This window comes from Choloepus didactylus, chromosome 7, assembly GCF_015220235.1.
Source record: "Choloepus didactylus isolate mChoDid1 chromosome 7, mChoDid1.pri, whole genome shotgun sequence".
In the NCBI taxonomy this organism is placed as follows: Eukaryota; Metazoa; Chordata; class Mammalia; order Pilosa; family Megalonychidae; genus Choloepus; species Choloepus didactylus.
The window spans coordinates 74,000,302-74,017,458 of NC_051313.1; the positions used below are offsets into that span (position 1 = coordinate 74,000,302).

The following is a 17,157-nucleotide window of genomic DNA, read 5'->3' on the forward strand; positions in this document are numbered from 1 at the left end:
GTAATTACTGCAGGAAGCATAAAGTCTCCTGAAATACTGCTGCTGTTTATTTTACTCGTGTTTTTAAAAATCTGCTTCCTATATACCCTGCGTACCTTTCAACAGAGAAAAAAGAATATGTGTATTTCCATTATTTCAGCATGCTGAGATTTAAAAAAAATTAGTTAAAAGAAACTGCAGTCATGTATTATAAAACAGTATAATTAATAGTGTATAAGGTTAGAATCAATTTGCAAAAAAATTTATTTTGCAAAATGGTCATTTGAAATACAATAATTTGGGAAAACACTACATGAAGGTGATGATAAAGATAAATTCACTTCCATCTAGAAAGTAAGCAGAAGATAAAGGCAATTTTTATTAGTGAAGGAACTCACTTTAGCTGTCTTTATATGCCTTGTGTAAATGAGGTAAGAAATAAATTCTCATTTTCTAAAACTGCACTGTTAATTATTTGTGGGATGATTATAAGTGATGGATGGATTAGAAAATTCATTGTGTGGAGAAGATTTTTGAAAAAGCAAATCCTCAAATATGCTGGTGAAGAATTTTTTTCTTTTTTCCTTTTCTATCCTTGTGTATCTGGTTTGCTCATTTCTGGAACATCTCTGTTGAAGAATGAAATTAGTCATTTTCATTTCTCAATTTGTCTTTACAGCTTCAAAAGAAAATAATTTGTGAGATTATATATATATATATACATACACACACACCTGCTTTATGTGTGACTTCAGTAATTTTCTGTTTTCAAAGGGCATTGGTATATTGGTAGAATGTAGAGGAAAAGTATTCTCTCAGTTGTAATACTTCTTTCACCCTTTAATTATAAAGGTGATTTTTTCTTTATCAGGTAAGTTGGTCACACTAATTAATATTCTACCTTTATAGTCAAAATAAAAATTGCAGCACCTGGAGATTTAAGTGATTTGCTCTTACACTCCTACAAATTAGCGATGCAACTAGTAGTAGAGCTCAGCCATGCTATATTGTATATTTTTTATAATTAGCTAATGGATTAATTACATTACTGCCTTAAAAATTATTTATTGTTTAAGGGTTTTAGATGATATTTTTCCTGTTCGAACTATGGATGAGAGATGGAAAAACTTCTGAAGGGCTGAAGAAACAAGTTATGTAATAAGTAGACTAGGTTGGTATTCATAGTCTTCAAATTGTAAGAAAAACAAAATAGAAACTAAGGATAAAAAAATCCTGCATTAAAACAAAAACAGAAAACTTACCCTTCATTTCATTAAAATAAAGATGCACCCTTTATTTTTTACATGGTTTTTAATGGTTTCCAAAATGCCTCCACATCCATTATCTTCTTTGGGTCTCATGAAAACTTGTAATATATTAGGGTATATTTCATTCCTAATTTTATGAAGAAAGAAACTGCGTTAAATAGATGAAATGTTTCGCTATTATACAAATGCTTGGGGTTTAAACATTTTTTTTATTAATTTTTGAACATTTTCATTACCACACACACAAAAGTAATAAGAATAAAAATTAGAGTGAAAAAGAATAGCTAAAGTAAAAAAGAGCACTGGGTGTGTTTTTGTTTTTGCCCCTGTTTTTCTACTCATCCATCCATACACTGGACAAAGGGGAGTGTGATCCACATGGCTTTCCCAGTCATATTGTCACCACTCATAAGCTACATTTTTATACAATCATCCTCAAGATTCAAGGGTTGCAGTTGATAGTTTCAGGTATTTACTGCTAGCTATTCCAATTCTCTAGAACCCAAAAAGTGTTATCTACACTGTGCGTAAGCGTGCCCACCAGAGTGGCCTCTCAGCTCTTTTTGGAATCTCTCAGCCACTGAAACTTAGTTCATTTCATTTCACTTCCCCCTTTTGGTCAAGAAGATGTTCTCCATCCCACGATGCCGGGTCCAGATTCCTCCCCGGGAGTCATAATCCATGTTGCCAGGGGTATTCACACCCTTAGGTGTCACATCCCACTCAGGGGGGAGGGCAGTGACCCCATCCGCCAAGTTGGCCCAGGTAGAGAGAGAGGGCCACATCCGAGCAACAAAGAGGCATCCAGGAGGAGACACTTAGGCATAACCACAAGCAGGTCCAGCCTATCCCTTGCAGCAGCAGTCCTCCCATGGGCAAGCCCCATGACCTAGGGCCCAGCCCATCAAACCACCAGTCCCCAACATCTGCGAGCACACCAGCAGCCATCGAGGTGGGGAAGCCCAACACCCCTGCATTCTCCCCCAGCAATGTTCACATTAGTGGTAGCATACAATATTTCTCTTTTTGTGCCTGGCTTATTTCGCTCAGCATTATGTCTTCAAGGTTCATCCAAGTTGTCATATGGTTCATGATATTGTTCCTTCTTACTTTGCATAGTATTCCACTGTGTGTATATACCACATTTTATTTATCCACTCATCTGTTGAAGGACATATGGGTTGTTTCCATCTCTTGGTGACTGTTAAACGCATGTTTTTCTGTCTATTTCTAATGAGTTCTTAATGTTAAATCTGGTCATGGTTGGTTTTTGAGTGCTGATCAATGTCACTGCACAACTAACTTCTAATTATACACTGTAGTTGGTATGTCTTGGGAAATGTTTTCATAATGGTATGAACTCTAGATCTTTAAAGATCTTAATTATTTAGCTTGATAACCTCTTTTCTGTCAGCTAATTTTTAATTTGTCAAAGTGCTTCTTTTTGATCTTGCTCTTTTGTTCATTTCATTACTTGGTTTTTTTTTTTGTTTTTTTTTTTTTAAATCTTCATTTTATTGAGATATATTCACATACCACGCAGTCATACAAAACAAATCGAACATTCGATTGTTCACAGTACCATTACATAGTTGTACATTCATCACCTAAATCAATCCCTGACACCTTCATTAGCACACACACAAAAATAATAATAATAATTAAAGTGAAAAAGAGCAATTGAAGTAAAAAAGAACACTAGGTACCTTTGTCTGTTTGTTTGTTTCCTTCCCCTATTTTTCTACTCATCCATCCATAAACTAGACAAAGTGGAGTGTGGTCCTTATGGTTTTCCCAATCCCATTGTCACTCCTCATAAGCTACATTTTTATACAATTGTCTTCGAGATTCATGGGTTCTGGGTTGTAGTTTGATAGTTTCAGGTATCCACCACCAGCTACCCCAATTCTTTAGAACCTAAAAAGGGTTGTCTAAATTGTGTGTAAGAGTGCCCACCAGAGTGACCTTTCGGCTCCTTTTGGACTCTCTCTGCTACTGAAGCTTATTTCATTTCCTTTCACATCCCCCTTTTGGTCAAGAAGATGTTCTCCGTCCCACGATGCCGGGTCTACATTCCTCCCCGGGAGTCATATTCCACGTTGCCAGGGAGATTCACTCCCCTGGGTGTCTGATCCCACGTAGGGGAGAGGGCAGTGATTTCACCTTTGAAGTTGGCTTAGCTAGAGAGAGAGGGCCACATCTGAGCAACAAAGAGGCATTCGGGAGGAGGCTCTTAGGCACAATTATAGGGAGGCCTAGCCTCTCCTTTACAGCAACCGTCTTCCCAAGGGTAAAACTTACGGTAGAGGGCTCAACCCATCAAACCACCAGTTCCCTATGTCTGTGGTCATGTTAGCAACCATTGAGGTGGGGTAGGCCAATACCCCTGCCTTCTCCACAGGCTCCTCAAGGAGGCACTACATATTTTTTTCCTGTTTTTTTTTTTGTTGTTGTTGTTGTTTTTTAACCTGTTCTTCCTTTTTAAATCAACTGTATGGAAAAAAAAAATTAAAAACAAAACAAAAAAAAAACACCAAAAAATAAAAACATATAATAAAAGAACATTTCAAAGAGACCGTAACAAGGAAGTAAGAAAAAGACAACTAACCTAAGACAACTGCTTTACTTCCAACCTGTTCCTACTTTACCCCAAGGAAGTTATATAATATAGCAACATTTCTGTGAACTTGCTTCTACTATATCCATCAGAAATTAACAGACCATAGTCATTCCTGGGCATCCCCAGAACGTTAAATAGCATATCTGTTCTTCTTGGATTACTGTTCCCCCTTCCTTAATTGCTCTCTATTCCTAGTTCCCCTACATTCGACATTATAAACCATTCGTTTTACATTTTTCAAAGTTCACATTAGTGGTAACATGTAATATTTCTCTTTCTGTGCCTGGCTTATTTAGCTCAGCATTATGTCTTCAAGGTTCATCCATGTTGTCATATGTTTCACGAGGTCGTCCCTTCTTACTGCCATGTAGTATTCCATCGTGTGTATATACCACATTTTATTTATCCACTCATCTGTTGAAGGACATTTGGGTTGTTTCCATCTCTTGGCAATTGTGAATAATGCTGCTGTGAACATTGACGTGCAGATATCTGTTCGTGTCACTGCTTTCCGATCTTCCGGGTATATACCGAGAAGTGCAATCGCTGGATCGAATGGTAACTCTATATCTAGTTTTCTAAGGAACTGCCAGACCGACTTCCAGAGTGGCTGAACCATTATACAGTCCCACCAACAATGAATAAGAGTCCCAGTTTCTCCACATCCCCTCCAGCATTTGTAGTTTCCTGTTTGTTTAATGGCAGCCACTCTAATAGGTGTTAGATGCTATCTCATTGTGGTCTTAATTTGCATCTCTCTAATAGCTAGTGAAGCTGAACATTTTTTCATGTGTTTCTTGGCCATTTGTATTTCCTCTTCAGAGAACTGTCTTTTCATATCTTTTGCCCATTTTATAATTGGGCTGTCTGTACTATTGTCATTGAGTTGTAGGATTTCTTTATATATGCAAGATATCAGTCTTTTGTCAGATACATGGTTTCCAAAAATTTTTTCCCATTGAGTTGGCTGCCTCTTCACCTTTTTGAGAAATTCCTTTGAGGTGCAGAAACTTCTAAGCTTGAGGAGTTCCCATTTATCTTTTTTCTCTTTTGTTGCTTGTGCTTTGGGTGTAAAGTCTAGGAAGTGGCCGCCTAATACAAGGTCTTGAAGATGTTTTCCTACATTATCTTCTAGGGGTTTTATGGTACTTTCTTTTATATTGAGATCTTTGGTCCATTTTGAGTTAATTTTTGTGTAGGGGGTGAGGTAGGGGTCCTCTTTCATTCTTTTGGATATGGATAGCCAACTCTCCCAGCCCCGTTTGTTGAATAGACCATTATGACTCAGTTCAGTGACTTTGGGGGCCTTATCAAAGATCACTCGGCCATAGATCTGAGGGTCTGTCTCTGAATTCTCAATTCGATTCCATTGATCTATATGTCTATCTTTGTGCCAGTACCATGCTGTTTTGACAACTGTGGCTTTATAATAAACTTCAAAGTCAGGGAGTGTAAGTCCTCCCACTTCGTTTTTCTTTTTTAGAGTGTCTTTAGCAATTCGAGGCATCTTTCCTTTCCAAATAAATTTGATAACTAGCGTTTCCAAGTCTGCAAAGTAGGTTGTTGGAATTTTGATTGGGATTGCATTGAATCTGTAGATGAGTTTGTGTAGAATTGACATCTTAATGACATTTAGCCTTCCTATCCATGAACATGGAATATTTTTCCATCTTTTAAGGTCCCCTTCTATTTCTTTTAGTAGAGTTACGTAGTTTTCTTTGTATAGGTCTTTTACATCTTTGGTTAAGTTTATTCCTAGTTACTTGATTTTTTTATTTGCTATTGAAAACGGTCTCTTTTTCTTGAGTGTCTCTTCAGTTTGTTCATTTCTAGCATATAGAAACATTACTGACTTATGTGCATTAATCTTGTATCCTGCTACTTTGCTAAATTTGTTTATTAGTTCTAGTAGCTGTATCGTCGATTTCTCAGGGTTTTTCAGATATAAGATCATATCATCTGCAAACAATGACAGTTTTACTTCTTCTTTTCCAATTTGGATGCCTTTTATTTCTTTGTGTTGCCGGATTTCCCTGGCTAGCATTTCCAGCACAATGTTGAATAACAGTGGTGACAGCGGGCATCCTTGTCTCATTCCTGATCTTAGAGGGAAGGCTTTCAGTCTCTCACCATTGAGTACTATGCTGGCTGTGGGTTTTTCATATATGCTCTTTATCATATTGAGGAAGTTTCCTTCAATTCCTACCTTTTGAAGTGTTTTTATCAAAAAGGGATGTTGGATTTTGTCCAATGCTTTTTCAGCATCTATTGAGATGATCATTTGCTTTTTCCCTTTCGAATTGTTAATGTGTTGTAATACATTGATTGATTTTCTTATGTTGAACCATCCTTGCATGCCTGGAATGAACCCCACTTGGTCATGGTGTATGATTTTTTTAATGTGTCTTTGGATTCGATTTGCAAGTATTTTGTTGAGGATTTTTGCATCTATATTCATTAGGGAGATTGGCCGGTAGTTTTCCTTTTTTGTAGCATCTTTGCCTGGTTTTCGTTATTAGATTGATGTTAGCTTCATAAAATGAGTTAGGTAGTGTTCCATTTTCTTCAATGTTTTGAAAGAGTTTGAGTAAGACTGGTGTCAGTTCTTTCTGGAAAGTTTGATAGAATTCCCCTGTGAAGCCATCTGGCCCTGGGCATTTATTTGTGGGAAAATTTTTGATGACTGTGATTGGATCTCTTTGCTTGTGATGGGTTGATTGAGATCTTCTATTTCTTCTCTGGTCAGTCTAGGTTGTTCATATGTTTCCAGGAAATTGTCCGTTTCCTCTACATTATCGAGTTTGTTGCCATACAATTCTTCATAGTATCCTCTTATAATTTTTTAAATTTCTTCAGGATCTGCAGTTATGTCACCTTTTTCATTCATTATTTTGTTTATATGGGTCTTCTCTCTTTTTGCTTTTGTCAGTCTAGCTAGAGGCTTGTCAATCTTGTTGATCTTCTCAAAGAACCAACTTTTGGTGATATGTATCCTCTCTATTGTTTTTTTATTCTCTATGTCATTTATTTCTGCTTTAATCCTTGTTATTTCTTTTCTTCTACTTGGTTTAGGATTGGTTTGCTGTTCATTTTCTAGCTTCTTCAGTTGATCCATTAGTTCTTTGATTTTGGCTCTTTCTTCCTTTTTAATATATGCGTTTAGTGCTGTAAATTTCCCCCTCAGCACTGCTTTTGTTGCATCCCATAGGTTTTGGTATGTTGCATTCTCATTTTCTTTTGTCTGTATATATTTAGCAATTTCTCTTGCTATTTCTTCTTTAACCCACTGATTGTTTAAGAGTGTGTTGTTTAACCTCCAGGTATTTGTGAATTTTCTGAAGTCTCTGATGGTTATTGACTTCTAATTGTATTCCATTGTGGTCAGAGAATGTGCTTTGAATAATTTCAATCTTTTTAAATTTACTGAGGCTTGTTTTATGTCCCAGCATATGATCTATTCCAGAGAAAGTTCCGTGAGCACTAGAAAAGTATGTGTATCTTGGTGATTTGGGATGTGATGTTCTGTATATGTCTGTTGAATCTAATTCATTTATCAGATGGTTTAGGTTTTCAGTTTCCTTATTGGTCCTCTGTCTGGTTGATCTATCTATAGGAGAGAGTGATGTGTTGAAGTCTCCCACAATTATTGTGGAAACATCAATTGCTTCCTTTAGTTTTGCCAGTGTTTCTCTCATGTATTTTGTGGCATGTTGATTGGGTGCATAGACATTTACGATTGTTATTTCTACTTGTTGAATTGCCCCTTTTATTAGTATGTAGTGGCCTTCTTTGTCTCTCAAAACATCCCGGCATTTAAAGTCTATTTTATCTGAGATTAATATGCTGCACCTGCTTTCTTTTGGCTGTAGCTTGCATGAAATATTTTTTTCCATCCTTTCACTTTCAATTTCTTTGTGTCCCTGTGTCTAACATGAGTCTCTTGTATGCAACATATTGATGGTTCATTTTTTTTGATCCATTCTGCGAATCTATATCTTTTAATTGGGGAGTTTAATCCATTTACATTCAGTGTTATAATCGTGAAGGCATTTCTTGAATCAGCCATCTTATCCTTTGGTTTGTGTTTCTCATATATATTTTTCCCCTCTCTCTATTAATATCCTTTATTGTACCCCTACCGAATCTCTTTAGTACTGAACCTTTCTCCAAGTCTCTCTGTCCTTTCTTTGTTTCTCTGTCTGTAGGGCTCCCTTTAGTATCTCCAGTAGGGCAGTCTCTTGTTAGCAAATTCTCTCAGCATTTGTTTCTCTGTGAAAAATTTAAGCTCTCCCTCAAATTTGAAGGAGAGCTTTGCTGGATAAAGTATTCTCGGTTGGAAATTTTTCTCACTCAGAATTTTAAATATATCGTGCCACTGCCTTCTTGCCTCCATGGTGGCCGCTGAGTAGTCACTACTTAGTTTTATGCTGTTTTCTTTGTATGTGGTGAATTGCTTTTCTCTTGCTGCTTTCAGAACTTGCTCCTTTTCTTCCGTGTTTGACAGTGTGATCAGAATATGTCTCAGAGTGAGTTTATTTGGATTTATTCTATTTGGAGTTCGCTGAGCATTTATGATTTGTGTATTTATGTTGTTTAGAAGATTTGGGAAGTTTTCCCCAACAATTTCTTTGAATACTCTTCCTAGACCTTTACCCTTTTCTTCCCCTTCTGGAGCACCAATGAGTCTTCTGTTTTTTTATTTAGTCTTGCAATGTCTTCTTTATGCTCTTCTAAGGTCTTCTTGATATCCTTTGTGTTCCGTACTATGGTCTCATTGTTCATCTTTAGTTCTTTGAGTAGCTGCTCTAGGTGCTGTGTCTCTTCTGATGTTTTGATTTGGGTGCTTGGGCTTGGGTTATCCATATCGTCTGTTTTTTTCATATGCTTTATAATTTTCTGTTGTTTTTGGCCTCTTGGTATTTGATGAACTTGATAGGGTTCTTTTAGGATGTGTAGACCAATTGAAGTCCTTATCTCTAATTTATCAGATCTACAGCTTCGTGGAGTACACTTTCTCTAACTAACCAGCAGGTGGCGTCCACAAGCCACCTGTTTTCCACAAGCCAGTTCTCCCCTGCTTTGCCTTTGTGGTGAGTGGGGGAGTGCGTCTTGTGGGGTCCAATTGGTGTACCAAGCTTACGTGTGTAGTTGGTGTTGCCCGCCCTGTATTTGGGGCGTGTTTCTGGGCAGTCAGGGAGGGGGGGTGGCTCTAACAATCAAATCTCCCTGGTGATCCTGGAGTTTTAAAGCTGCTGCAATAGTCTAATCCTTCAGTTCAGTCCTGCCACAGTTTGTCTCTGCCGCTGACCCACAAGTCCTTGGTATTGGCGTATGGCTCCTGAGACTTGCAAGTGGGTCCCTCTTCCAGGCCGTGCACCCCCTGGTCCTCTGTTAAGGGATGACTGTGCTATGTCACAGGTGAGTGCCGTCCCCCCAGGGCGGTTCTGGGCTGCTGGGCTGTGTAGGGAGGCTCCCAGTCTGCTGAAATGATGGCTGAATGGGGCTTTGTTAATTCACACTGCTCCACCTTCCTAACTCTGGGACAATCAGCTGAGGTTGCAGGAAAGGCTAATGTCCACGCCCAGTTTTGTGGTGTGTGCCTGTTATTTGAAGCACTTCCGTCACACTGGGTTGTGTGGGGCAGTTCTGGGCTATGGGGTTGGCGATGGGCAGGAGTGTTTCCTGTCCACCAGGACGATGGCTGTGAGCGGACACCCCCCTTTTGTTGGGAAGTTTTGGTGTTTAGTGAAATTTCTCAGCCACTGGATTATTGCCTTTTGTCTCAGAGCTTTCTTAGTTCTGCTCTTGTCTTGACCTGCCCAAATTGCAAGTCTTTGAAGCTTTCTGTATTGGGCTTCTTAGAGTAATTGTTTTACAAAAAGAAAAAAGGATTAAAAAAAAAAAAAAAAAAAAGGGCCCTCCTCACAGATCTAATGGGTTGTTGAAATGCTAAGAGCTAAAGCAATTAGGGCCATTAAGGAAAGGTCCACAGGGCAGAGAGATCAGCTTTTCTTCGGGATTTGCATATGAGCCTGAGGGCCTGAGCTCTGCCCTTCCCCTTTCTATGTTCACCAGAACTCCAAAAATCCTCTGCTTTTATTTTGGAGTTTTTCGTGCTGGTTTTTTCTATATCTGTCTCCTCTCTGCTGGGCTGGCTGCTCTCAGATTCTCTGGTGTCTGGTCTCAGTCTATCTGTGGTTGGAGTTTGGATCAGTAGAATGAGTTTCCGATAAGGGCTGCCACTGCAGTTCTCCCTTCTCCTTCCCGTAGCTGACAGCCCCTCGTCCCATGGGACTGAGCCTGGCAGGAAGCGGCGCGGGTCCTCTGACCGCAAAAACTTACAGATTTCGCTGATCTCAGCAGTTCCACGTTTTCATGAGTGTTGTATGAAGTATGCCGAAAGTCAGATTGCTCTGTGGTGTCCAGTCCACGTAGTTCCTGGCTTTCTACCTACTTTCCTGGAGGAGTAACTAAAACATACAGCTCACCAGTCCGCCATCTTGCCCCGCCCTCCTCATTACTTGTTTTATCTCTGGGCAGATGGAAGATACAGCATCCAGCATTGTTCTTTCAGAAAATGAAGGAAAACAATTTGAGGGAGGAGTAGAAGCTTGTGTTCTTACTGTCATTATCATGAATGTTGGATTTTGGCTACATTTATAGCTGTTTGGCCCTGTATAACTGATCAATAAATTTCTGAGTTACTAAAATGCCATAAAAGCTGATAGACTACAAACTCAATCCTTTTTGTTAAAGTGTGCTAGTAATTACAAGTTAATTTAGTAAATATGTTTTAGTGCTATGTGGAACATTTAGTCATAATGCCTTGGAGGATTTGAGCCTGAACAATTCTAATGGAATGCTTCATTCTTAGGCCAGAAGTTGTGAAAGTTTAGATGAAGTAGTATTAAGAGCAAGTAGTGTTTTGTGTGAATTTTTAAATTGAAGCTTATAGCACAAATAAGTAAATTCACCTTTATACGTAGAGTCTAAGAAAAGTTAACTTAAAGAACAAAAATTTTGTATACAGATATTTACAAAATACGGGTTTTTCTCAAGTATATTTTGCCTGTTCTGCTTTAATACTGGTCCTTGCTTTTTGTGATAATTAACTGAATGCTCCACTTGAAGCTTTTAATAGCTTTGCAAATGGAATCATGCAACTGTAATTCATTGTTTTGTATTCAATTACCACACCTTAGTTACCTGTTATGGAAATAAAAATTCTGTTTTGAAATTTTAGAAATAGTAAAAAATCCCGTATTATCCAAAAATCTTTCAAGTGAAAGGTTGAATTTTTGTATATGTAGTAACTGTTACATTTTAATAAATTTCAAATAGCTGATCACAGTTTTCACAGAATTTCAACATTCAAATAAATATCTAATTCCGTATCAAGCTATGACACATACTTTTAAAAAAATCTCTCTTTATTTTAGGGCTACCTGTGAAGAAATTAAAAGGTTTGAGATTGGGGATTGAGATAAAGGGAAGTCCGTTTCTTTTAAACTTAATCCCCTAATTTACTTGATTTCAAAATCTTAGGAATGACTTCTCAACCTGCTTGTGGTATTGTCCAGAAAAACCAGTGGGGTTATTTTCCTTATTTTTACTGTTAGCTTTCCTCATAGAGATGTAGGTGAGAAAAGCAGTTGGGGGTGGTGAGCAGTGCACTGTGTTTGATTTTGTTAGTTCTAAGAAGTATATGGCAAATGAAATAATGTATTAAAAGAAACTAAAACTGGGTATAGCCTAGAGTAAACAATACATCTTCCTTGTACTCTTAATTCTCTCATCTTTTACTAAAAGTAACATAATCTCAAAATAAAATTTTGAAAGCATTTGTTGGAAGAGAATAGTTTATAATGTGGGAACCTTGGGCTTTTCTGGTTTGTTTTCCTTTTTTTTTTTTTTTTTTTTTTTTGATCACTGAAGGCAATGACGCTAAAGAGAATATGGTAGAGAAGATTGTGAACATAAGACAACTTCTTTCTTTTTTAACAAAGACCTAAATTCAGGCCTTAAGCTTTTAAGCTTTTCTTACTATATTCATCTAAATCCGTGTCAGTTATTTATTCGTGTTTCAGCTGAACAGTCCTTTCATAACTTGAATATTCAGAGCAAAAGTATACTATATTTGGCTATTTTATGGAAGGCTGGTAGTATATATTAAGAATATTCCAAACAAGTCAGGTATATCTTAGCAAGCCTACATATTTGTATTTGGAATTGGCAGGACGTAAACTTCAGTATAGCTTTGTTTTGATGCGAGTTGTTCTAAACTCTAGTTTAAAGATTCTAATTTCCAATTAAATGCTAAAAACCAGATAAATTATTCCCAGAAATAACTTGAAAATACATGCAAATTCTCTGAATTGAAGTTTCAAGGCCTTTGTATATTCCAGTTCCCTGCAAGATGCAAGCAAGTTAGGAGTTTCCTATAACCTTAAGTGTTCCTAAATATAGAGTTGTTTTATAACAGCTTTTTTTTGTTGTTTAATTATCATGGTTCATCCAAGTTTTAACTTACAAGTTTAACTAAATGAATAATGCATTAATTTGAAAAGCTTTTATAAAAGGAACTTTCAAATTTCTTAGTACTAAGCTATTTGAATATTATACAGTAAATAAAAGTAGTTTAGAACGTAGGATTTATAGATCCACTGTTAGTGGCTTTCTTTACATCTCTGGCGCTTTTGCTCTCTCTTGTGCTCTTTCTTTTCTATATATATTTGGCAATAGCTATGTCTATAACTATTTCTATCTCCATATCTCTCTGTTTCTGTCATGCTATTCAAGGCTGTAGTTTGTTGTTCCCTGTCTGCTTTTGATTTTAACTGAAGACTACAATATGTCTCTTAGTGGAAAGGGGTTTTACTGAATTTGATTTCTGTTTTACTTTTGTCATTTCATGGGTGAATTCTAAGTAACAATTTTTATTTACTTAATAAAAATTTTTTGCTTATTTTTATAATTGTCCTCTTAACCTTTCTTTTACCTGAGATTAAAAAAAAAAAAATGTTCCACTAATCCAGAACAGTGTTCCATACAAGCAGAGGCTGCCAGTCACCACTCAGAATTTTTGCATGTGCATACTTCTGACATTAACATGTTCTCAGTGTGACCTCTACTTTAGTTTTAAATGATTGCGGCTGTATGTGTCTAGGGAAGGGAGAGAGAAGCTCAAAAGAGGTATATCATAATTATGTTATCTCTTACAAATCAGGATTTCAAGAGTTTTTTCTATCTATCTATATATCATCTATCAAGATAATGTTATATCCACACTGTATGTGTTAAAAGAACCCTCTGAGACTTCTAGTCATTGTTTCAACTTCTCTGTGTTATGAATTACCTTCAATTTTCTGATCATAAACTTTAGTTTTTGTTGCTTTCTTTCAGGTTTCTGGGGTTCTTTGTATTCTGTCTCTTTGTCATCTGTATCTAGGTAAAGACATCTTAAACTTTGTTGCCATGAATATGAGTCTGTCTCTCTAGTTTGTCATACTGTGTTGTATTTGGCAAATTACTTTTTTGTAATAATTTGACATGCTCCATGATCCACTATCACAAGATTATTTGAGATTTGATAAGTTTTAAGGGTAAGGGATACAAAATTATGCAAAATGTACACATGCAAGTGAAGGCATTTTGATTAGCAGATATTTGAGTGCTTTTTTATGCAAACAAAATACAGGGACCAACCTTGCCAGCTTATAGATAGGTTGGGTAGATAAAATATACTAGAAATGGTAAATATTGGTAAATAGTCTCCAAAAGTAACATAAATGAGAAAAGGCAATTGCTATGACAGTTCTAAAGATATAGAGATAACTTTAAGGTAGATGGTCAGAAAAGGTTTTGTTGAGGAGGAAGAATTGAAGTATGCCTTGAATGATAAATAGGAATTGAATCAATAAGAAAGAGAATGACTTTTATGAATAAGAGGAGTATTATTAACAAGTAAAAAATGTTAAGATGTGTTCATAGAGAAATTTAGAAATTTGTCTGGAATAGATTTTGGAAATAATGGGAGATGAGATGTGAAGCATAAATTGAGCTATATTGTCTGTGGCCTCAAATTATCTTGTCATCATAAAGAATAGTGAGCATGGTGGGAGTTTTGATAAATCACTTTATAAGATAGTCCAGAAAACGAGGAGTAAAATAGTTTGGTTTCCAGAAGTAGTATTTCAGGCATAAAATTGGGTAGGTGGATGGAGAACTACTTTAATCACAAAAACCATTGTGAAAAATTATAGTGATTTGAGGAAATTTGTGAAGGAAAAGCAGCATTATAAGATTTGGTGTTTCGTGACTGATACAGAGATTGGGGCCTATAAAGTGGCAGGGGAGGAAGATTTAATAGGTATGTTGAGGGTGTTGAGCCTGAGTGACTTTGACAATTCTGTTATTAATGGAGATATGAAAGACATAAGGGAGAATGGATTTTTTTTTAAGCTCATTTTTACATATGTTTATTGTGAGGTAGTGTTGGACTAGCTATTTAAAATGACCAGCTGGCACTTCGAAATAGAAATAGAAACAAATGTTGAAGTCATCCACATAGAATGGTGTTTGTCTCCTCATGAAGCAGAGTGAAGAATGTTTAGATCTGAACTTTGGGAAATACTCATATTTAGCAGACTGGAGAAGAGTTCACGATCCCTAGAGATTGTGTTAGGAAGACACCATGCTAATATGTCACAAAGATCAAAGGAGGAGAATAAATTTCAGGGAGGGAAATCAGAGTATGGGTTAACAAAATGCCACTAAATTTGAAGATGAATTATTTGTTTCGCATATGTATTTTTCTTTTAAAATGAGTATTTGGAGCTGATTTTTCAAATTCACTTATATGTGATAATGTTACCACAAGTTAACGAATTTTCAGTATTTAAAGTAACATTCATTCAGTAATGAGTTTTTAAAGTAGATGATACCTGGACTATTAAAATGTGGATTGCTTCCTTTAATATATTCCCTTTGTTTACGCAATAACCATAGTAATGATTTGAAGGTGGCCAAAGCATATTTTAAACTTGTGTAGCAGTATCCTTTCTTCAGTACCTAATGTGCATTCTTAAGTTAATTTCTCCCCATGTTGGTAAACTAAAGATTCTTTCTATTTAAGGAAAAACTTTGTAAGGCTAATTCTTAACAGAAATTCAGTTTTACAGCCCTTTTATTCTTGGTATATGAGTCTATTTTGTAAAATTATTAGGTTATTTAGATCTGTAGTTTTTGTTTTTGAAGTATTTCTAAGAAAGATGCTCCCTTATATTTAAAAAACAAGACAAAAATGTGGTCTTGGTCATAGAGTTGAAATAAATACAAATGACAGTGATTCTGCCTAAGTTATCCCATAATTTTTAACTTTCCTGCCTCATGTTGAGGTCCTCTATGAGTACCTACTTCCCATGTTCAGCTTTATATATGTTTCTCATAATTGATGTAATTTTTAAATCCTTTAGTTTTTAGTCTGCATTCTAGTGATTTTAATATACCTCATTTCCAGATTTGTTTCGTTCTTCCAAGAAGCCTTCCTGAACATCAGATGGTAGGATTTTAGTACTCTATAGGACTTAGTGATCATTTAAATTATCTCTGTCATTCCACAGAGAGATTAATCTCTGTCCTCCTTACTTACTCATTTTTCCACTCCACAGAAAGGCTAGAATTTTTCATTACCTATAACAGTTCTAGCATTATCAAGCTCTTGACTCAAATTTTTGTATTGATTTGATTTTTTTTTTAAGTTTAGTATAAATCTCTTAACTTCTTAATAAGATTGTACTACTCATTTCATGGTAAATTTTCTAGAATTCTTTAGTTAGTATGACAGTTTTCTAATGAGGGATTCTTGTTGTTTTAACTTGTCTGATGTTCTTATCTCTTGCTCTAAAAAATAAAACAAAAAAACTTTACTGCAATCATTGACTATTTTTTTCTTTCTTTTCTTTGAACTATCCTCATTCTTGAAATCCTTGAAGTTACTGATAAATACTGACTTGTGGCTTATCTTAGCTCTTCCTTATTTTTATTGAATACATATAAGTTTTATTATGTGGTCTTTATTTACATCTATCCTAAATGATGTATAGCAAGCATACTTGAATTGTATTAAAGGAATAAGTCACCTAAAAGTCACTTACGTTGAAAATTTGTCATTATTACTTACTAATTTGTATTTTACAATTATTTTACTGTAGTATGCAATAAATACTATCATAAACTACATACAATATTAAATTTTATGTTGACTCATTTCTTGTTAAGCAGTACATTTAATTTTCTGATAGGCACAAACACCTATATGGATAGAGGAAAATCTTTTCCTTTTGGTTTTTTAAGATCAACAATAAGCTTATTTCTCTGTTTATTCCGATAGTGCCTTCAGTATTAAATTTTTCCTTTGAGAAGCCTTAACTCATAAATACTTTGAACCTAGTTTGAAAAGAGGAAACCCTTTGGAAAGAACTGTTTAACTTTTCTGGTTGATTTAGTTGATCATAAATCACAAAAACAACTAGGATATTTTTAGTTTTGTAGGGAAAATAAAATATTTCCCTCATTTGTGTCTGCTCTTTGGAAAATCTCTGCATTTATAGTTATGGGTATTTATTTTCTGAGGAGCACTTAGTAAAGATAAACTTGGTATTTTAATTAAGAGTATAGGCACCTTTTCTGATTTGTTCATGAGTTAAACAGATACTGCCTTCTTTAATGACCAATGATTAATCTAAATGATCTGCTGCTTTTTTCTGAGATTATGTATGTGTTCTTTCATTTTCTCCATAAAAGTCACTTTGAAGTTAAACAGATGCCTTACACCAAGAAAATTGGTATAATTCTGCCGTATTCACAATGGAATGTATTATGTAGGAGACAGTAGTTTTAAATGTGATTGCTCTTTTTCTTTATTGTTTTTTTTTTTTTTTCGAGTTTTATAAATTCCAACTCTCCCAAATATTCTTTTAGAGATCTTCTATAACTATAAATGTAGCAGTGTTAGAATATAGCTTGGGTATAGGGTAGATTACCGCAAAAAGAAGAATTGTAGCAAAAGATTGCCTAAACATCACATAAAGGATACCATGCATATGAGTACCTATCACATTTTCTTTGGCATTGCTGAATCAGATTTCTTTCAAATTGTATACTTAGAATTTTGAACTTAGACTTTTAATATTACAGTCCTAGAAGCGTTTAGAGTGGATTTATAAAGATGTTGCTTTTTTGATTTCTGCCTTATTCGTTGTGAAATTTTGAGTGAACCGAGATAAGTAA

General features: G+C 35.7%; 1 protein-coding gene across 2 annotated transcripts in view; it reads left to right on the plus strand.

Moving 5' to 3' along the window:
* LOC119539802 (pleckstrin homology domain interacting protein) overlaps window positions 1-17,157 on the plus strand; it is a 143,627-nt gene that overhangs the window by 57,136 nt on the left and 69,334 nt on the right. The window lies entirely within an intron of this gene.